At 43.8% G+C, this 23,126-nt stretch overlaps 1 long non-coding RNA gene across 3 annotated transcripts in view; it reads right to left on the bottom strand.

Moving 5' to 3' along the window:
- LOC100353408 (CDC42 small effector protein 2) overlaps positions 1-23,126 on the bottom strand; it is a 103,305-nt gene that overhangs the window by 28,947 nt on the left and 51,232 nt on the right. For 2 of the 3 annotated variants that reach the window (XR_007918940.3, XR_007918941.3), the window contains exon 2: positions 10,108-10,428. This is a non-coding gene — a long non-coding RNA (CDC42 small effector protein 2). Of the gene's footprint in view, positions 1-10,107; positions 10,429-23,126 lie in introns of those variants that run through there. The other variant, XR_016236066.1, reaches the window with a different exon arrangement.

Raw genomic sequence — 23,126 nt, 5'->3', positions numbered from 1 at the left:
CCTTCCTCTTGGTTTCTTCACTCACAACCGTCAGTGATTTCCCATTTCACAAAGAATAAAAAGGTGTCTTCTCGACCTGGAGGGCTGAACAGGAAGTAGCCCTTGGTCACCTCTCCGGTCTCATTTCCACCACTGGTCAGCCTCCTGGCTTTCAGTACGCTGCCTTTTTTTATGTTTCTCTCACACACATCACCTTTGCACTTTCTAACCTATCTGACTACAATGCTCCTTCCTGTATGCGGTCTGCTCCCTTAAATCCTAGCTTACACTATCCATCAGAGGAGCTCTCTCACAACATCCTACTTCAATTAAGAGCCCCATTTCTCGCAGATTACTTTCCATCTTCTTTTCCCACTTTGTTTTTCCAAACAGCAGTTGTCATTATCTGGTATCATACACATTTATTCATAAAGCAAAATGTGTCCTCTACCAGTGTGAGAGCCAGGAGAGCAGAAACAACATCTACTTTGCTCACTGATTTTTCATCAACACATGGCTCACTGCAGAAATGCCAGGGTTGTTGTGTGCACTAATACATGGGAACTTGTCGCTCCCCCTCTTCGTGGAGGAGCAACACTAAACCCTGCCTAGGCTTCATATCCGAGTCACGGCACCATTATGTCGCTCCCCGTCTTCGTGGAGGAACGACACAGGACCCTGCGCTGTTCTTTCGTCTGCTTGGCCCTCCCCGGGTTTGCTGCTGGTTCTTCCCGGGTTGGCTACTGTCCCTTCCCGGGTTTGCTGCTGGTCCTTCCTGGGTTGGCTGCTGGTCCTTCCACCTCCGTGGAAGGGCGGTTCCCCCTGCCACATTCCCCACTTCCGCGGGGGAGCGGCACACCGCCGGCCAGCTCTCTCGGGGGCTGCACAGGTGTTCCTTCAGCTAGATGTTCCCCTTAGATGTTCCTGGTGCATGTTCTCTCTCTCCTCCTTTATAGTCCTCCTCCGCCAATCCCAACTCGGCTGCCCACACGCCGAGTACGCTGCTCTCCTCCAATCAGGAGCAGGTCCTGCTGTTTATTGGCTGAACTGGAGGCAGCTGTGTAGAAGCTGTTTTCTTCTCTCCCAGCGCCATATTGTGGGAGAGCAGATGCATAGAATAAGTCTTAATTCCAGTAACTTAGTCTAGTCCGAGTTGCTCCCCACAGATCCCCCTTTCTTTTTATTTTTTGGCGTTGATACGCGCCTGTCTTCGGTCTCCCGCGGCACACACTCTGCTCTTCTTGCTAGAGTTGCCACAGGTTCTTACAAGTCCTATCAATCAGGCAAACCGAATCCGGGTCCTCTCTTCGCCATGTTGTGAGGAGGTTTTTAGGTGCTGATGCGTGCCTGTCTTCGGTGACCTGCGGCTCATACTCTGGTCGAGCCGCCTGCTGGTGCTTACCGCCTTACTAATCAGGCAGACCGAATCCAAGCCTTCTCATTGCCATATTGTGGGGAGGCCTATTGGTGTTGATTCGTGCCTATCTTCGGTGACCTGCGGCTCATACTCTGGTCGAGCCGCCTGCTGGTGCTCACCGCCTTCCTAATCAGGAAGACCGAATCCAAGCCTTCTCATTGCAGTATTGTGGGGAGGCCTTTCTATTTCTCTATTTCTCTATCTCCGGGCATTCCTATTTCTCCCATTTTACTTCTGTCTGCCAACATTCCTATTTCTCTCATTTTACTTCTAAACTTCTGTTTCTCTTATCCCCGCGGCTTCCCGGCGCCCGCCCCGAGGCTGCTTCTCGGCGGCTTCCCGGCTGAACTGCTTCAGCCCGCTTCTCTTATCTGCGCGGCTTCGCGGCTCTGCGCGGCTCGGCTTCGCGCGCACACTCCGCAGTCTCGCACTAGCCCAGCGTTCCCTATCTACTTGTGCCCCGCACGCTCTCTCTGCGCGCGGCAGCCTCCGCGAGTCACACAGCCCCAGCTCACGTCTCCGCCACTAGTATTCAATCTAAGTTCCCCGGGCTAACCTGGCGAATTCAACCCAGCTCACGTTTCCGCCCCACGATCTGGCTTCCCGTCCTCTGCTCCCCGGGCTAATCAGACGGATCCCAACCTGGCTTACGTTTCCGCTTCTGGTTTCAACTCTTTGCCCCCCATTCCCGGGCTAACTTGAGAATCCCAAAGTGGCTTTCGTCTCCGCCTCGGCCTGCCCCCCGCGGCTTCAATTTCCCTAACATTTTTCTCTACCCAGTATGTTTCCCCAAGCTTTCCTCCAACAATACTCCTCCCTCATTTCTCCTGGCCTCTCCCCACAGTCCGCATCCGAGTCTGTTTGTTCTAGCTTTCACTTTCGCTTTCGACCTTAGAGATTTCTCCCAGCTTCCCCCCGTAGTCCGTATCTGAGTCTATGCCTAGGCTTTCAATAACTTCTTCCGGCACCTTTTTCGTCCGGCTTTTCCCTAGGCTGTTTGCTAGTCTCTCTCTCTGGTATTTTCCCATTTCTTCCCGTTTCTTCCCTCCTAAGTTTCCTATCCGAGTCACGGCACCATTATGTCGCTCCCCCTCTTCGTGGAGGAACGACACTAAACCCTGCCTAGGCTTCATATCCGAGTCACGGCACCATTATGTCGCTCCCCATCTTCGTGGAGGAACGACACTAAGCCCTGCCTAGGCTTCATATCCGAGTCACGGCACCATTATGTCGCTCCCCATCTTCGTGGGGGAACGACACAGGACCCTGCGCTGTTCTTTCATCTGCTCGGCCCTCCCCGGGTTTGCTGCTGGTTCTTCCCGGGTTGGCTACCGACCCTTCTACCTCCGTGGAAGGGCGGTTCCCCCTGCCACATTCCCCACTTCCGCGGGGGAGCGGCACACCGCCGGCCGGCTCTCTCGGGGGCTGCACAGGTGTTCCTTCAGCTAGATGTTCCCCTTAGATGTTCCTGGTGCATGTTCTCTCTCTCCTCCTTTATAGTCCTCCTCCGCCAATCCCAACTCGGCTGCCCACACACCGAGTACGCTGCTCTCCTCCAATCAGGAGCAGGTCCTGCTGTTTATTGGCTGAACTGGAGGCAGCTGTGTAGAAGCTGTTTTCTTCTCTCCCAGCGCCATATTGTGGGAGAGCAGATGCATAGAATAAGTCTTAATTCCAGTAACTTAGTCTAGTCCGAGTTGCTCCCCACAGGAACTGTGTGTACATGTCAAAATATACATTTCAAGGAGAATAGCATTACAGAAAAATCAGTGCCAAGGGAGAAATAATAAAAGTAAAGGCATAGGATATAAAGAGAAAAGTTTTTTGGGGGCTGGCGCTGTGGCACAGAAGGTTAATCCTCCCCTTCCAGTGCCGGCATCCCATGTATGTGCCAGTTCTAGTCCTGGCTGCTCCACTTCTAATCCAGTTCTCTGCTATGGCCTGGGAAAGCAGTGGAAGATGGCCCACGTCCTTGGGCCCCTGCGTCCATATGGTAGACCTGGAAGAAGCTCCTGGCTTTGGATCGGCGCAGCTCCGGCTGTCGCGGCCATTTGGGGAGTGAACCAGTGGATGGTTCTCAGTCTCTTCCTCTGTCTGTAACTCTACCTCTCAAATAAATAAAAAAATCTTTAAAAAAAAAAAAAGTTTTTCTTCCTGTAAAATCAATGTTCATGTTTTTTAAGGATGCCTTTGAAGTTTACCAACACTTTGATGCTCAACAATAACTCACTGCAGTTCTGTAACCAGTGACAAACATCTTCTCAAAAATTACTTTGCAGGGCCAGCACTGTGGTGTAGCAGGCTAAGCCTCCACCTGCAGTGACAGCCTCCCTTATGGGTGTCCTTTCATATCTCAGCTGCTCCTCTTCCCATCTAGTTCTCTGTTATGGGCTGGGAAAGCAGTAAAAAATGGTCCAAGTGCTTGGGCCCCTGCACCTGCGTGGGAGACCTGGAAGAAGCTTGTGGCTCCTAGCTTCAGAAAGGCTCAGCTCCACCCGTTGCGGCCATTTGGGGACTGAACCAGCAGATGGAAGACCTTTCTCTCTGTCTCTCCCTCTCACCCCCTGCAAATCTACCTCTCAAGTAAATAAAAACAATCTTTAAAAATATGTGTGCGTGTGTGTGTGTGTGTGTATGAATAAAAATTGCTTTGGAAAGCAGCAATTACCCAATTTTAAATCTACAAACTTAGCTCTAACAACAGCAACTACATCATGTATAGTCAATTAAAAAGTTTTGAATCTTGGCTGGCGCTGTGGCATAGCAGGTTAAAGCCCTGGTCTGAAGCACCGGCATCCCATATGGGCACTGGTTCTAGTCTTGGCTGCTCCTCTTCCAATCTAGCTTTCTGCTACGGCCTGGGAAAGCAGAAGATGGCCCAAGTCCTTTGGCCTCTGCACCCATGTGGGAGACCCGGAAGAAGCTCCTGGCTCCTGGCTTCAGATTGGTGCAGCTCCGGCCATTGTGGTCATCTGGGGAGTGACCCAGCAGATAGAAGACCTCTCTCTCTGTAACTCTGTATTTCAAATAAATAAAATAAACCTTAAAAAAAAAAAGTTTTGAATTACCACAACTCAAAACATTACACTGTGTATTATAATGGGTTGAACCAAAGGAGTAGGAGGAGAAAAATGATTATTAAGCTAATACTCAGAAAAATGCATTCTATTTTCTTTCCAATATTGGCTGTTCCTTTTTTCACTCATGGAATGTGCAAGAGCAGAAGGGAGTGATCAACAGTGAGTGGGCGAGCTGGCATGCAGCACTTTACTTCAGTAAATACTTCACGAAACTTCAGACATGACCATGCAGTTTCAGATAAGGCAATCTTGATAGAGTCTACTAAGACATCAAGTGGCAAATTTTCTTAAAATATAAAGAGTAATGAAATTCTTCATGCATTTTTTTAAATTGGTTACCTGATACCAACAAGCAAGTCATTCCTCCACTATGGTGACCACCATGGACATGTTAAGTTTTGTGGAATTTTTCTCATCAAGTCAGAAACGTTAAGAAATCAGATGCCCAAGGAATTTTTTGTAAAATATTCTATATAAATATGTGTTTGTTGAACAATGACACAATATTGACATGATAAATGCTGTATGAAAAAAAATGAAGTTTCAAATGTGTTAGTGTAGCATAAAATTTATTTCTGATGTGTCATGCTTGTAACCACCGATGTAGACTCCTGATATATAAATTCCTAATCTGTGTCTTTCTATTTTAGTTATGGTGTCCCTCTATTTTAGCTATGTGTGAATATTAGTAGTAAATAAATCAACCTTTAGAAACATGGCAATATGACTTCTAGTTTTTGGTCTTACACATGTGCAACAAGGAAGTTATCACTCTCATCCTTCAAAGAAAAAAGAACAGTTCTTCGTAGATCCATTAGAGAACTCAGTTTACAGAGCAACTGCTGTCCCCAACCTGCTGTCTTAGGCAGGCAGGTAGGCAGCCACAGAATCACAGACCATGCAGAGAGGAAACCTCAGCAGGATGCCGGAACTAAAGTGGAAAACCCTTAACGCAATTAATTAATTGCTGTAGGCTCAGTGTGAACAAGTTTGAGTTTCACACTTGGGCAGGAAAAAGACATAGGGGAGCCCACTTCTGAGGGTTTATCCCCAGGAATTGAGCTACGTTCTCACAGTGCAAATCAGGGAAAAATACATCATGTTTCAACAAAGGGCAGGAAAGGTAGCCGCGACACAGCAAGTCAGAGCACTCCATTCTTGTTAACAGAGGCCTGCCCTCAAGAGGAGCAATTTTACTATACCCTAAGCATCTGGGATTTTACCACACCAACCAATCTGGTGGGAGGAAAATACCCCATGCCAGTTTTCTCTAACCTTTTTGTCTCACCTGAAAGAGAAGAAACAAAACAAAACATAGAAGTCCTTTGTGTGGGTCACACTCCAGGGAGACAGTCAGACTGACACCTACTCACAGCATGATATGCCATTTCCCCTCCCCTACACTTCCCACCACTGTTCCCACAACACAGGGGATTACACAGGGGAACAACTGCACATCTCAGACCTTATTTAAGAATATGTCTCCAGGGAAACCCGAAGACAACACCAGATAAAACCCACAGGCCACCAGAGGAAATTTTATCCTCTGACACCTACAGCCAGAGCAATAGTTAAATGGCCTAATCTCCAGCCAGATAAACAGAAAACCTCACATTAAAGATCTATTTACCATCTCCTTTGGCCCCACATATCCTTTTCTACAAACAATAAGGCATACTAAAAACATGGCCAAATGTCTCAAGTGTTCCATATTTTTTAAAAAGATTTATTTATTTGAAAGTCAGAGTCACATGGAGATAAGAGAGGCAGAGAGAGAGAGAAAAGGAGGGAGGGGTCTTCCATCCACTGGTTCATTCCCCACTTGGCCGCAAGGGCCAGAGCTGCACCAATTTGAAGCCAAGGACCAGGAGTTTCTTCTAGATCTCCCACGCTGGTGCAGGGGCCCAAGGACTTGGACCATCTTCTACTGATTTCGTAGGCCATAGCAGAGAGCTGGATTGAAATGAAGCAGCCAGGACTGGAACCGGCACCCATATAGGATGCCAGCACCACAGGTGCCACCTTTACCCGCTACACCACAGTGCCAGCCCCTCCATAATGTTTTGAAGTATTAGTGAAGGGGACTGACATCCCAAATGGGTACCGGTTCATATCCCAGTTGCTCCACTTCCAACCAACTCCCTATTAATGGACTGGGAAAAGCAGCAGAAGACTGCTCAAATGCTTCAACCCCTGCCAACCACATGTGAGACCTGGAGGAAGCTCTGGCTCCTAGCTTCAATCTGGCCCAACACTCATCTTTATGGCAATCTGGGAAGTGAACCAGTGGAGGGAAGATCTCTGTCTCCCTCTCTCCAACTCTTTCAAAATAAATAAATGTAATATTTGATAATATCAGATTATAAATTATACACAATAACATAGCTATATGCAGTTTTAAATTTTGTTCACTCAAACACACATACATTTATTTCACAATTAGAATCAATTAAATGGGCCAGTGCTGTGGTGCAATGGGTTAAAGCCCTGGCCTGCAGCATTGGTTTAAGTCCTGGCTCCCCCACTTCCAATCCAGCTCCCTACTAATGCACCTCGGAAAGTAGTGGAGGATGGCCCAAATCCATGGGCCACTGCAACCACCTAGGAGACCCAGAGGAAGCTCCTGGCTTCGGATCAGCTCATCCCTGCCCATTATGGCCACTGGGGAATCAATCAGTAGTCGGAAGACCTCTCTCTCTGTCTTCCTCTTTCTGTAACTCTGTCCTTCAAATAAATAAAATAAATCTTAAAAAAAATAACAATATAAAATAAATTAGGAACTTTGCTAGTAAAATCAGGATGAGCAAGGATGCTCAGCCATCACTGAAACTATTCACCCATTGTATTATAGGTCTCAGTGAAGTTAAGATTTCAACAGCCTAAAAGGTTCACATATCAAAAAATTACTTACAGTCACTATTTAGAGATATATAGACCATACAAGCATTTCAACTAAATAAAATTACTAAAGTGTTCAGGAAGATTCTGGATGAAAAACTACTATAGAAAAGAGTTTTTGTTCTACTTAATACTATTGGTTGAACTCTTCAATTAATACACAATTATTCTAGGTGTTTAAATTTAACTGAAAAGTGATCCCTGTTAAATTTAAGAGTGGGAATAAGAGAGGGAGGAGAGGTACAATTTGGGACATGCTCAATCTGACTTGCCCCAAATGGTAGAGTTAGAAACGTGCCAGAGGATTCCAATTCAATCCCATCAAGGTGGCATGTACCAATGCCATCTCACTAGTCAAAGTGATCGGTTTCAGTTCACAATTGATCATAATGATAGGATTAAAAGGGATCACATAAACAAGACTAGTGTCTGCTAATACTAACTGACAGAATTAAAAAGGAGAGGGCCACGCTGTGGCTCACTAGGCTAATCCTCCGCCTGCAGCACCGGCACCCCAGGTTCTAGTCCCGGTTGGGGCGCCGGATTCTGTCCTGGTTGCTCCTCTTCCAGTCCAGCTCTCTGCTGTGGCCCGGAAGTGCAGTGGAGGATGGCCCAAGTGCTTGGGCCCTGCACCCGCATGGGAGACCAGGAGGAAGCGCCTGGGTCCTGGCTTCGGATCAGCGCAGCGCGCTGGCCGCAATACGCCAACCGTAGTGGCCACTCGGGGGGTGAACCAATGGAAAAAGGAAGACCTTTCTCTCTGTCTCTCTTTCTAACTCTGCCTGTCAAAAAAAAAGAAAAAAAAAGAATTAAAAAGGAGAGAACGATCCAACATGGGAAGCAGGATACACAGCAGACTCACAGAATGGCAGATGATGTGCTAAATAGCACTCTGGCCTCAGAATCAGCCCTTAAGGCATTCGTACAAACCAACAGAACAAAACTTTAAAAAATGTACTAAAAATACGCAAAAATCTATATAAATGAAGACTTGTACTATATTTTTCAACAGGATAATTCAAAACTCTAAAGATGTCAATTCTGTCCTAATTATTCTCTACATTCAATGCAATCCTAAAGAAAACACCCAAAGAGCTTAAAGTATGCATTATGAAGTATCACATAGGAAGAAAAACTAAAATGAGTTAACAGTAACAAGGAAACGTAACCACAATCCAGCTTAAAAACTAAGACATGACCAACACAGGTGAAAAAGAAGAGGTATGAAAATATTTAGGGGCCGGCACTATGGCATAGCAGGTAAAAGCCGCTGCTTGAAGTGCCCAAATCCCATATCGGGTGCTGGTTTGAGTCCCGGCTGCTCCTCTTCCAGTCCGGCTCTCTACTGTGGCCCGGGAGGGCAGAGGATAGCCCAAGTGCTTGGGCTCCTGCACCTGCATGGGAGACCAGGAGGAGGCTCCTGTCTCCTGGCTTTGGATCGGCGCAGCTCCAGCAGTTGCCGCAAATTGGAGAATGAATCAGTGGATGGAAGACTCTCTCTCTCTCCTCTCTCCTCTCTCCCTCTCTTTCTCTCTGCCTCTTGTTCTCTCTCTGTTTAATTCTGACTTCCAAATAAACAAATAAATCTTTAAAAATTTTTTTACCCTGTGAGATAACAAAACATACTAACTAACTGTAACAATCAAAACCATAACAATGAAACCCATATAAATATATAAAGCTAAAAGGCATCTTGTGGCACAACCAATCCCTGGAAGTGATTTCACATGCAGAGCAGTGAAAACGGGGATGGAAAAAAATAGGGGTTACTTTCATTTTTCAATTTTCTCCCTTGTCTATACTGTGCTCATGTACAAACTAAAAATTTGTGTACTGTGTGTGCAATTACATTTTTAAAATATAACCCTCATTTTTCCCTTTATGTTACTACAAAATTTAAACAAAAAAAAGAACAAAGTTAAAATCCTATTTTGTCAGCTATCCAGCTAGCATTCTCCAATGTAGTACATCTGCTCCTGAAGACACAAAGTAAATATGATCAGGGCCCTTAAAGAATTTCAATGTGGTGGCAGAGACTGGATATAAAAAGCTCCAGGCTGTAACAGAAAAGTGAACTGAAGAGATGAGGTATTATCTAAATCAGTGGAAAGCATGGAGAGACTTCATAGTGGTGAAATTCATTTTGGGCATTATCAATGATGAATAGAAACTTGGAGGTCAGTGGGCTGGAGTCTGGTAGCATTGAAATACACACAGGATTAAGGCGCAAAAGTGGGGCATTTGCCAAGAAGTCAGCAAGACCAACTACCATCTATATAGTTTTGGGCAAAACAAGTAAACCTATTAAAACAAGTAAACCAAAGTATAGATATATTCGTTGAGAAAAATGATATGGTAGGTCAAGAAGTACGCAAGGACAATCTATCTGCTGCAGCTTCCACCACTTCCAGCTGTTGATTTTGAGGCTGACTTGGTTGTTTTACCTCTCCTGTCTCCCCTCTCTGGTCTTTAGATTTGTCTACCTGGTAGAAGAACACAACTTCTTCAGTCGTGGATAAGTCTAGCACAATTCTCGATACACCATATGTAGTCCCAACACATTAAATGCTATTTCTTAAAAGAAGTATCTCAAGTTCCACTGAACTTTTCTCTATGACATTCCCTAGACCTGCCCTGCAATTAACTGCTAAAGTCCCAATTTTTAGTCTGAGAGCCACTGGCATGTTTACTAAGCACCCCACCCGATGCAGACACACAGGACTTAATACTTACGGGCTGAGGCTGTTCTGCGATACAGCAGTTGAAACACAACCAGAATTCACTCATGGTTACAGTTCAAGGTACAGTGTAGCAGCAGTGAGGATTCCGAATTTCAACTCAGGCACACTCCTCAATAAGATGAATGTTCAGTAAAGCCAAAATAATATTGTTATTTTATTGTGCTTTTGTTCCTGGAAGTCAAGTATCTTCCACAATTTAAAGAAAAAGTCAGATTCTTTTCTCGCTTTGTTTCTGGTTCTATAGAGACATGCTTCTGCACCACCAGAAAGTACAAAAACTGTTGTCTTGAACTTATAGTCTATAGCAGGGAGTCTAGGAAAGAAAAGAAAAAAAGTTAACTTTAGTCTTGAAAGCATTTCTTTCTTAAATCTGTGACAAAATTCAGAGTAGATATTACCACACAAACACCGAAAAATCAAGACTTTAAACAAACTGATACCATGTTCAACAAAATTATTTTTTCTGTCATGTGCTGGGCTATAACACTGAAAGCAAATAGAAAACCTTGCCCTCACAAAGCATTGTACTTTATAGCCATGAAAACATTTAATTTTTTCAAGAATTATTATTTTTAACACTGACTATCAAACCTAAGTCTTTAATACTAAGAGGAAATACTAATCATCATTTCACTAGTTGAATCCTTGGTGTTCATACACAATCCACATAGTAAGCAGTCATCAACACTAAGAACAGAAGTAACCATAACTTATCAAAAACAATAAACAAAATTATCACCCTACCCATCGAATTTTGAAATGTACATCAAAGTTTAATAGCGGTTTAGTTAGGCTTCCTTTTGGGAATTAGCCACTGGATTCCCACCCCTACCAACAACTCACCAGAAAGGGTGTTGGTCAGACTACTGCATATCCCACAATGGCAAATAAAGCTAAATTAAAGATAATCTGTCAGGCAATTTCTTATGTGGTGTTGTACAAAGAGTGAACCTAATTTTCTTTTTTAATATTTATTTGACAGATAGAGTTAGAGAGAAAAACAGAGAGAAAGGTCTTCCTTCCATTGGTTCACCCCTCAAATGGCCACTACAGCAGGAGCTATGCCAATCCAAAGCCAGGAGACAGGCGCCTCCTCCTGGTCTCCCATGCCGGTGCAGGGCCCAAGCACTTGGGCCATCCTCCACTGCCTTTCTGGGCCACAGCAGAGAGCTGGACTGGAAGAGGAACAGCCGGGACTAGAAGCCTGCGCCCATATGGGATGTGGGCACCGCAGGTGGAGGATCAACCAAGTGAGCCATGGCGCCGGCCCCGAACTTAATCTTCATTCCCAACTACCAAGCTGCAGACTTTAACAATAACTTTATACCCCATATTGCATGTAGTAGACAAAAAAGCAGACAAAAAAGAAACTCAGATGACATGAGTCCCTGCTTGCAGCCACCCCAAAGACCAGTTTCACCTGTGCACCTGAGTGCTGGTTTTGTTTTTGCCTACTATGAAATTTGTTTTTATCACTCATAGCCTACTGTAGTGGCCAAAGGAAAACATCTAGTACACAGATGCACATACAACTTGAAAGCCAAGAAGTATGAAACTAGGCTTATCAGTGAAGTAATAAATGACAAGCTCTAAGGAAAGCTATCATGAGAAGCAAAGAGTTTAAGAGAATTGTGAAGAACAGCAACAATTTTATTATAGGGAGAAGAACGGAAAGGAGGTGGGATGTTATCAAAACGAGAAAGAAAACCCAGTTAAATGTGGTGTCACTGGAACCTTCCAAGGGGAATTTAACTGCCACTGAGAGAGGGAAGACTAAGAACTCCTCATTAGGCTGTGCAGCAAACAGAGAATTACTGGTCATGGGTAGGCCAGCTTCAGTAGGTAGTGGGCAGAAATCAGATTACAGTGGATCAAGAACTAACTAAAAGGAAAGCAGAGTCCAGAACACAGATAATGTTGACCATAAAAACAGATATACAAGCGTGGAATGGGAGGCAGAGTGAAGAAAAAGAGCCGTCCTTCAAAAAAAGTAAATAAATAAATAAAAGATGCCTTGATTTTATTATTCAAGGAGATGTTGGAACATTTTGCCCCAAGTGGTGAAAAACAAAACATGTCCTTATAAATTTCTGAAAGAAACCTCATCCATCATTTATAAGCTTTGCCAACTATAAATCGATAACTACCACCCCTGAACACTAAGAGAAATTAAATCCCTCCTTTCTGCTATCTGCAAAATACTGCCTCTCAACTAAGTAAGGCAAAAATGGCAGCTATTTTTATAGGTAAAAATCTTCAGAGACAAGAGCACGTTGTCTCATAGGAAGTAACAGGTACAAAGCCAGCTCCCTGGCTGTACAGCCTAGAGGACAAGTTCTCCAGCATACTAAAGGGAAAGGACATGTTCACAGTGAAGCATACATTCAAAGAGGATGAGAATTAAGAAAAATTTACAATCTTGCCTTTACAAGTTTCAGAATCCACAATATTTACTGTAAATAAAGTTGAATATTCCTTATCTCCCCCAAATGCAAAGCCGAGGAACTGGCAGACTTCATACACTAAACTGGGTTAATACTGTGATGTTTCATTAGCTCAGAAGAAAAGTACTTTTCATTTATTTCCTCTATCCAACTTTAAGAGGAAAGGGTTAAATTCATATATCACAAACAGTATTTCAATGTGGATATTTATTTAACAAGCTTAAGCTCATCCAAGATTAATGACCTTGGCCATTAAAAAGTCATTTTAAATGAAATCTCTTTTTAATCAATTCTATGAAATTAAGTATGCCTTTGTTTCAAAGTGAAAATTCTCCAATGTTCATCATTGCTGTAGTTCACAGAGGTAAGGAGCTACTGTGCTGTTCTTCTAATCTGTTTGATTTCTCCTATCAACATCACATATTCTCATTTACATCCAAAGCACCAGAAGCAATTTTTTTTTAAAGATTCTATTTATTTATTTGAGAGGTAGAGTTACAGACAGTGAGAGGGAGAGACAGAGAGAAAAGTCTTCCTTCCATTGGTTCACTCCCAAAATGGCCACAATGGCCGGAGCTGCACCGTTCCAAACCCAGGAGCTTCTTCCAGGTCTCCCATGTGGGTGCAGGGGCCCCAACACTTGGGCCATCTTCTACTGCTATCCCAGGCCACAGCAGAGAGCTGGATTGGAAGAGGAGCAGCCACGAGGTGCCAATATGGGATGCCAGCGCCGCGAGCAGAGGATTAACCTACTGCACCATAGCGCCCCCACCCCCAAGCAATTTTCCTGAGAACTATCTTCAAACATTAATTTTACTTGGGGGAGCACTGTATTTTCTTGTGCTTTTCTAAGTAAGTGCTTCTTTTGTTCAACACTTAAAATTATTCAGTGGCTTCCTACATAAATACTTTAACATCACCACATTTACCCAAATTCACGTTTCCCTCCTGTTTAGAATCAAACAGCTTCGTATTTTGTGCATTTTAAAAGACACATTTTCTAGGAGTGGGCTAAATTTAGCCTACTGGTTAGAATGCGCACAGCCACACGGGAACACCTGGGTTCAATTCTCAATTGTGGCTCCAATTCTTGTGAAGGAGCATTGATGGTTCAAGTTACTAGGCTCCCACTAACCCATATAAGAGACCTAAAGTGGGTTTCTGGCTCCCAAAAGCTCCCCCCCACCCACCCAACTCTCAAATAAATAAGTATCTTTTAAAAATAACAAAATGTTCATTTCCGTATACCATGTACTAAGTTAAGAGTAACACAGGTCAACACTTCCTCTTCTGTAATGTTTAGGTCAAAGACAGCTGCCCAAAGTACAACAATGCTTCAATGTATTTCAACCCAGATAACAAACCTGCTGAAACACATTTTCAACCAAGAAGATGTTTCCAACTCCAAGGGTCTTTATTTAAGTAAACGTATAAAACCAAACATGCCTGGTAATGTAAGATCAATATTTTTATCTTCTTGCTTTTCTAAACAAATTTAGAATTTTCTTCCCAAAGTTTATATAGTTTAGACACATTTATATATAAACACCTTCAGAGAAGTATTGAATTCTTCTAAAATATTTCAATTGAGCCACGACTAACTACACTAATAGTTACCTGCACTTCTTGAGATGAAAGTTGTTTAAAACATGTCCATTTTTAAAACCTCGTAATTTTAAAAGTGTTCAGACAGCAAAAAGAGTGTCACTCTGCAATAACACCATCATCTAAACCAGGCTTTAAACCCAGCTGAGCACATTCCACACATAAATAAGAGGTCAGACCGTCTCTATCACAAAGACTATTTCACAGACACATAAATACTTTTAGAAAGAGACCTGATGCCTTCCCAGGGGGTGGGGGGGTGTGTGTGGCACAGCTCCCTTGGGATGTACCCCATGTGAAGAGATAGATAAGTCTAGGCCTCATAACTTACAAGGCCTTAAAGCCCACCTGGTTATTATCAGGCCCCCTTCTGTCAGTTTCTATTTGCCTCTCAATAGGAAAACTACTTCATGGCTTAGACAGCACCTTTCTTAGGTCCTCTAGTAATGAGTCTGTCCTTTGTTCAAGACCCTGTCTAGCCCACTTGGGGCCTCATTCCTTTATAATCATAGCCTCTACTCTAACATCAATGGCTCTACTCCCAACCTGTTTGTATTGATGGTCTTCTCCCCCGCTTAATGCTGTATGATTTTTCAGGATTTCCTCCACAGACAAAACTCCTCTACCTGCAAAAGTTGAGTGGCCTTTCTCCCAGTCTTGGTTGGGATCAGCTTTAAACCACGTCCATCAAATAGTCCTCACAAGGGTCCAGAGACCTCCCCCACCCCATTTCCTCTCCTCTATGAAATCCTCTCATTACCTGGTTAATGCCACTCTTAGGATCTCATTACCTGGTTAATGCCACTCTTAGGATCAATGGTTGCTATCTCACCCTGTCTTTTACACTACAGGGTCTGTTTAACTGCTTCCAGGAGTTGATAATGGAATGAACCAAGGCTTTCAGCAACCAGGCGGTTAACCAAATGCTGCTACGGGGATATACTCGGCTCCCCACCCAGGAGGCAGCAGCTTGAGACATCACCCCATGCCAGCAAAGAGTACCTTGTTGCCCCACGTCAGCAGGTAGTAGCTCTAAAGACAGATCATCTTCCTTCTACCCCTCCTGCACTTTTGGGACTAATGTAATCCCATACAACTCCTGCTTTATAAAAAACAAAAGGAGGGAATGTTAGTAAAATGGCACAGTCTTATTTATGGTGCGGTCTACATCCTGACACATCCTAGGCTCTAGCCCCTTCTGCCATTGCTGGAAGCCAGGTGGCCACACAGCCAAAACCGGTGTCAGCCCCACCCACATCCTAATGGGACTGGCTGCTCCTGCTTCCCCACCCGCCCCCATGCCCGCAAAGTTTTAAAAGGACCTTTTCCTGAACACAAGGCGCGCGCGCGCTCTCTCTCTTCCTCCCCGTCTCCTGAACTCCGTCTCTCTTTCACTCTCCTGTCTGTCTTTCCTTCTTTGCCCCTTTCTTCCAGTCTGCCATATTTCCCCCAATAAACTCTTTCCCTTAAAAAAAAAGAAAGAAAAAGAAAAAAGAAAGGGGCCGGTGCCGTGGCATAGGTTAATCCTCTGCCTGAGGCACCAGCATCCCATATGGGCGCCGGTTCTAGTCCCGGCTGCCCCTCTTCCAATCCAGCTCTCTGCTATGGCCTGGGAAAGCAGTAGAAGATGGCCCAAGTGTTGGGGCCCCTGCACCCACATGGGAGACCTGGAAGAAGCTCCTGGGTTTGGATCGGTGCAGCTCTAGCCATTGCGGCCATTTTGGGAGTGAACGAACAAAGGAAGACCTTTCTGTCTCTCCCTCTCACTGTCTCTAACTGTAACTGTAACTCTAAAATAAAATAAGGGGAAGGGGAAAGGGAAGGGGAAGGAGAAGGGGAAGAGGAAGGGGGGGTGAGAAAGAGACCTGAAAGGTAACATCATGGAACTTCCTCATTCAACAGCTTTTATTGAATTTATCCAAGGCTACTTTGCTACTGACTGGCAGAGCTTCCTCAAATTAAAATCTCAGTCTCTTGATTTAGGAGATTAGCCAACATTAGTCTCCCCTCCTCCTCCTCATTCCCCATCTAAATCAAATGCTATAGCTTTCTATCTATCTGAACAGTTTTACTACAGAGAACTTTAGAATTTTTGGCAAAGATTCATTCACTCATTCAAAAAGGCAGAGTAACAGAGACTGAGGGAGAAACACAGAGGCACAGAGAGATTGATCTTCCGCGAGCCAGTTGCCAGTTCCTTCGCCAAATGCCCGCCACACCCAGGGCTGAGCCAGGCCAAAGCCAGGAAATTCCATCTGGGTCTCACAAGTGGGTGGCAGGGGCCCAAGTATTCTGGCTATCATTCACTGCTTTCCCAGGCAAATCAGCAGGGAGCTGGATTAGAAGAGCAGCTGAGACTACAACTAGTACATTGATGAGTGATGCTGGTGTCACAACTGGCAGCATAACCTGCTGAGCCAAACGCTGACCCCTACTGCAGAGAATTTAAAGAAACTGTGCAGCATCCTACCAACAATTTATTAACAGTTCTTTAAAGCAATGCCCCCAAAAATAAAGCCTTGATTTGAAATGGGGAACAGTTGCGCATCTTTACCCAAGAGACTTTTTAATTTTTTTCTAAATATAACATGAAATATTTTAACTGCAAGTACTGACCATGCTCAGTAATTGGGGAAGTGATTCAAAAGTTCAGATTTTATACCCGGAAATTAAAAATCTGTGGCAGCTACAATACTTCAGTAATTTTCAGAAATGTATGCCACAGCAATGCACAAGCTCTGTCACAGTTCTGCTATCACTGCTAGTTTCACTTGTCTGAAATGAAGACCTAATTAAATGATGCATGTAAAAGCACTGCATCTATGATAAAGAGCTATACTGATACAAGATGTTCTGATTATGCGTATTAAAACAGCAAAAAGAATGAGGTAACAAAGAAAGGCTATAATTTGCTGCAAACTTCTAAGAAACAACCTAAAAATACAAAAAAATGATAAATTCATATAAAATAAAAATGACAGCTCCATGAAATATAGATGACTCTCACAGTTGTTGAGCAAAGAAACACAGCACAATACAAAACCCATTTCTATGATTTCAAGAACAGGTTAAGCTAAACTGTAGTGTAGAGATGCATACGTAGCTAGAAATGCAAGGAAATTATTATAATAAAGTCAGGAGAGGGCTGAGGGCAGGGATTAAGAATATGAAGGGATGAATAAGGGCTTCTAAAATGCTGACAACATGCTGCCTGTTGACCAAGGTGGTAGCTACATAGCTGTGTACTTTATAATTATTTGTTAAATAGTACACTTAAGTACTATGCAATTTTCTATGTGTTATATTTTTAAGACAAGATATAAATAAAAGTACTAACAATTAGTAGTTGACCACAACGAACTGATGACCAGGGATGAAAACGCAAACACAGAATCAAGTAAAAACGAACATCCTTGCTAGGGGCTTTGAAGTACTAGGTAAAATTATGGGGAAGGGTTCAAAAGATCTTTTAGATGCCCAAGAAGTTTGTGCCAGATACACAAAATTTATCAATGACCATGTCTGAATTATCAAACTTATTCATAGCACTAAAGCACTAAACTAGTTGAAATGGCTCTTGATTTAATTGGTGTGACGATATCCTTTTGAAAAAATAAATTCATTAAGATGAACTTTGAAACTATGTACTTGTAACAGATCTACTTTTCTGTTGCTAATCAAAGTCCAAACAATCTATTATTCCCTGAAATCACTTATAAACAGCAAAGGTAGGGGTACATGGAAATATCAAAACAGGAGGGGTACTTTTCCTTATATTTGAATTACTAATTATAGATTGACCTTTCCTATGGGCTCGTCCAAATGCAATCACACAGTATACACCTTTTTGGAATTGACTTTTCATTTAGCATGCTTTTGGGATACATCCATGTTACCTCTTAGTCATTCATTCTTTATTGCTAAGTTGATTCCATACTGTATGAATATTGTACAACTTATTTATCCATCTCTCTTCTTAATGTGTATTGCTTTTTCAGCTTTTTGGCTGTTAAAATTAAAGCTAATATGAACATGCCTGTTTGTGTGCAGAGGTTTTCATTTCTTCTGGGTAAATACCTATGAATGGAAATGATGGATCATATTTTAAATACAGTATAATGTTTACCTTTAGAAGAAACTAACCATCAGTTTTCTAAATAAGTTGTACTATTTTACATTTTCTCTACCTCTCACATTTCTTCTCCCAATTAAGAATGACTCCCATGTTTACTTTCTCCTCACTTGGTTTTTTAAATTTATTTACTTGAAAGGCAAAGTTAGAGAAAGAAAGAGAGCGAGCATCTTCCATGTGCTGGTTTACTCTCCAAATGGCTACAAGGGCTGGAGCCAGGCTGATCCGAAGCCAGGAGCTTCTGTGGCTCTCTCCTGTGGTGCAGGGGCCCCTGTAGTTGTGCCATCTTCTGTTGCTTTTCCAGGTACATTAACAGGGAGCTGGACTGAAAGTGGAGCAGCTGGGACTCTAACAGGCGCCCATTTGGGATGCCAGCACAGCAGGCGGAGGCTTTACCCCTTGCCACAGTGCCGGCCCCTCCTCTCACTTTAATGATCTTCCTTTGAGGCTGGTGCAGTGGTGTGGTAGGTTAAGCCTGCAATACCAGCATCCCATATGGGCGCTGGTTCATGTCCTGGCTGCTCCACTTCCAATCCAGCTCCTTGCCTATAGCCCGGGAAAGCAGTGGAAGATGGCTCAAGTGCTTGAGCCCTTGCAACCATGTGGGAGACCGGGAAGAAGCTCCTGGCTTCTGATAGGCCCAGCTCAAGCCACTGCAACTACCGGGGAGGGAACCCGCGGACACAAGACCTTTCTGTCTCTCCCTCGGTCTGTGACTCTGCCTCTCAAATAAACCTTCAAAAAAAAAAAAACAAAAAAAAAAAAACTAATAATCTTCCTTTACTTTTCTGTCAATCTATTCCTTTTTTTTCAATTTCTGTCTCACTTTTCCATTTCTTTACCTACTCCCCCTAAGTCCCTCCTTGGTTCTCAAGAGTTAGAAATACATGACACACAGAAGATTCCCAGTGTATCAGTTGATAGACTAAAATCTACATTGGCATTCTGAATTGTTCTCATGAGTATAGCTAAACATTTATGCCCATCTGTTACTGAACATCTCTTGCAGACTCTGGGTCACATCAAACCAGTATGTGCAAAACTAAATTCACTGTCTTTTTCCTCCACCTATCTCTATTTTACTTTTCTTGGTGGGTGCCTCTACAGGGTTTACAAAGCAATGCACATTCAAATTATATCCTATACTTGCAGTTCTCTGAATAAAACCATACAAGGAAATACCTTCTTCCATTTAAACCAATCTTTGCTGCTTTTCAAAATGGCAGAAGCACAGAGATGTTTTTTAAAATGAATGAATGCATGTGGCCAGCGCCGTGGCTCACTTGGTTAACCCTCCACCTGTGCCACCGGCATCCCATATGGGCACCGGGTTCTAGTCTCGGTTGCTCCTCTTCCAGTCCAGCTCTCTGCTGTGGCCCGGGAAGGCAGTGGAGGATGGCCCAAGTGCTTGGGCTCCTGCACCTGCATTAGAGACTGGGAGGAGGCTCCTGTCTCCTTGTTTTGGACCAGTGTAGCTCCGGCCATAGCCGCCATTTGGGGGAAATGGCGGGTGAACCAACAGAAGGAAGACCTTTCTCTCTCTCTGTCAAATAAAAAAAAAAATTAAAATGGATGAATGGGGCCGGCACTGTGGCATAGCAGGTAAAGCCACTGCCTGCAGTGCTGGCACTCCATATAGGTGCTGGTTCATGTCCCGGCTGCTCTACTTCCGATCCAGCTCTGTGATATAGCCTGGGAAAGCAGCAGGAGATGGCCCAAGTGCTTGGGCCCCTGCACCCGTGTGGGAGACCTGGAGGAAGCTCCTGGCTTCTAACTTTGGATCGGCACAGCTCCAGCCACTGCGGCAACTGGGGAGTGAACCAGTGGATACAAGACTTCTCTCTCTGCCTCTCCTCCTCTCTCTGCATGTCTCTGACTTTCAAATAAATAAATTTTAAAAACATAGAAATAAAATGAATAACAAAAGCCTGTTTAAACAGAAAAATCTCTGACCTATCTCCATGTATTAGTGGCAACCATTTTTAATTTACTGAGTTGTTTCTTCTGGTACTTATAATTATAAATGAGACGCTTATTGTTAATTCTTTTTTTAAAAAAAGATTTATTTATTTATTTGCAAGTCAGAGTTACACAGAGAGAGGAGAGGCAGAAAAGAGAGAGAGACATCTTCCATCCCCAGTTCACTCCCCAGATGGCCACAGGGCTGCGCAAATCCAAAGCCAGGAGCCAGGAGCCTCTTCCGGGTCTCCCACGTGGGTGCAGGGGCCCAAGGACTTCGGCCATCTTCTACTGCTTTCCCGGGCCATAGCAGAGAGCTGGATCACAAGTGGAGCAGCCGGGTCTGGAACCGGCACCCACATGGGATGGCGGTGCTTCAGCCCAGGGCATTAACCTGCTGCGCCACAGCACCAGCCAGGTTTTTTTTTTTTTTTCAGAAATTTTATTTCTAAAATTATCAATTTTTGACTAAACTGACCTTCTCCTTTTACCAACAAACTAAGTATAAAGTGATATTTAAGCCGGCGCCGCGGCTCACTAGGCTGATCCTCTGCCTTGCGGCACCGGCACACCGGGTTCTTGTCCCGGTCAGGGCGCCGGTTCTGTCCGGTGCCCCTCTTCCAGGCCAGCTCTCTGCTGTGGCCAGGGAGTGCAGTGGAGGATGGCCCAGGTCCTTGGGCCCTGCACCCCATGGGAGACCAGGAGAAGTACCTGGCTCCTGCCATCGGATCAGCGCGGTGTGCTGGCTGCAGCACGCCAGCCACGGCGGCCATTGGAGGGTGAACCAACAGCAAAAGGAAGACCTTTCTCTCTGTCTCTCTCTCTCACTGTCCACTCTGCCTGTCAAAAAATAAAATAAAATAAAAAATTAAAAAAAAAGGGAAAGTGAACCAGGATCGGTATTAAAGTGGTTAAAAAATTTATTTCAGCTAATTAAATTATTCCTTTTGATAGCAATGGTGTATTTTCCTCGAAAGATTGAAATGTATAGATAATTGATAATTTATATAACTATGTCACACTTAGCTACCAATACAGAGAATTTTCAATAGTTAAATAATTCTATCATGACTGGTCTAACCTATCAATAGTAAACAAATTCCCTTCAAATAATAAATTGCTTTAGTCAGGCTTTCTTCTCATGGATATCAGCAAGTTAAAAGTTTTGGAAGAAAATGCTTGTCTAATATCCAGTTACTAGGGGAACGTCTGCCAAGTGTTTTGTATAAGATGACGGGAAGGAATTAAAACAGTTTACAAGAACGAAAAGTATGTGTAATTCGTGCTTCCTGGTCAGGCAAGGAAGTCCCTATCAAACCCCTGGGGACTAGAAAGCCAGCTGAGCAGACTACAACCTTTATCTGGGTCTACAACAAGGCAAAAGGTGAGGTGGAGACTTTGATAAAACATCATATTTACACTGGTGATTTGTAGCCATTTTCTCCCTTCAAAATGGATCCATACATCACTCGATTTGGCAATCACTGACATCATCCAACATTTCACCTGCTACAAAAACTCCTCTTCTACACAATGGGCTCAACATTCATTTTAATAAAATGGAAAAAAATTTCAAACACTTATCCTGATGTCGCCCTCTATAAAGACATTCATGAAGAACCCTAGCGGTTTTTTTTTTTTTTTAAAAAGATTTATTGGGCCGGCGCAGCGGCTCACTAGGCTAATCCTCCACTTTGCGGCGCCGGCACACCGGGTTCTAGTCCCAGTCGGGGCGCCGGATTCTGTCCCGGTTGCCCCTCTTCCAGGCCAGCTCTCTGCTGTGGCCCGGGAGTGCACTGGAGGATGACCCAAGTCCTTGGGCCCTGCACCCCATGGGAGACCAGGAGAAGTACCTGGCTCCTGCCATCGGATAAGCGCGGTGCGCTGGCCGCAGCGCGCCAGCCGTGGCGGCCATTGGAGGGTGAACCAACGGCAAAGGAAGACCTTTCTCTCTGTCTCTCTCTCTCACTGTCCACTCTGCCTGTCAAAAAAAAAAAAAAAAAAAAAAAAGATTTATTTATTTGAAAGGCAGAGTTACAGAGAGAGAGGCAGAGGCAGAGGGGGAGAGGGGGAAAGGTGGAGAGGGAGACTTCTATCCACTGGTTCATCCCCTAAAAGGCAGCAAAGGCTGGAGTTGGGCAGATCTGAAATCAGGAGCCTGAAGCTTCCTCCAGGTATTCCAGGTGGGCGCAGGTTCCCAAGCGCTTGGGCCATCTTCTGCTGCTTTCCCAGGCCATAGCAGAGAGCTGGATCAGAAGTACAGCAGCTGGGACTCAAAGTGGCACTTATATGGGATGCTGGCACTGCAGACAGTGGCTTTACCCACTATACCACAGCACAACTCCCCCCAGCATTCTTTAACAGAACAGTTTTCCACACGATATCCCAAGAGGAAAAAGATCAAAGTGATTTACATCAGATTCCTCCTTCCTTTGTGCCAACTACCTTAATTCTGTATTAACTTGATGTTTTCTCCCCCGAAAAGAGAGATATTTTCAGTTTTCACTAATTATTTGGGTGGGAAAAACTTACTCAATGTTTGCAATAACACAAGTATCATATTCTTTAAAGAACTCTTTAATTTTTCCTCTGACAGGACTGCAAAAAAAAGTGTATCAAATAGCATTATCAACATGCTTAACATGATAGCTGACAAAAAGTATCGTGAGATTATTATTTTTATATTCCATTTTCCATGAACTTTTTGAAGTACCTGAATATACTGCTATTATATTTATTACAATCAAAATAAATCAAACATACTACCACAATAACATGCCTCTTGATATATTTTTTAGTATTAAAAAGATGAAATTTATTTTTTTACAGACTTATTTATTGGAAAGGCAGAGGAGAGGGGAGGGGAAGGAG

This window comes from Oryctolagus cuniculus, chromosome 6 (genome assembly GCF_051225735.1).
Source record: "Oryctolagus cuniculus isolate XC-2025 breed Fujian yellow rabbit chromosome 6, ASM5122573v1, whole genome shotgun sequence".
NCBI classification, from domain to species: Eukaryota; Metazoa; Chordata; class Mammalia; order Lagomorpha; family Leporidae; genus Oryctolagus; species Oryctolagus cuniculus.
This window is presented reverse-complemented; position numbering and strand designations above follow the sequence as displayed.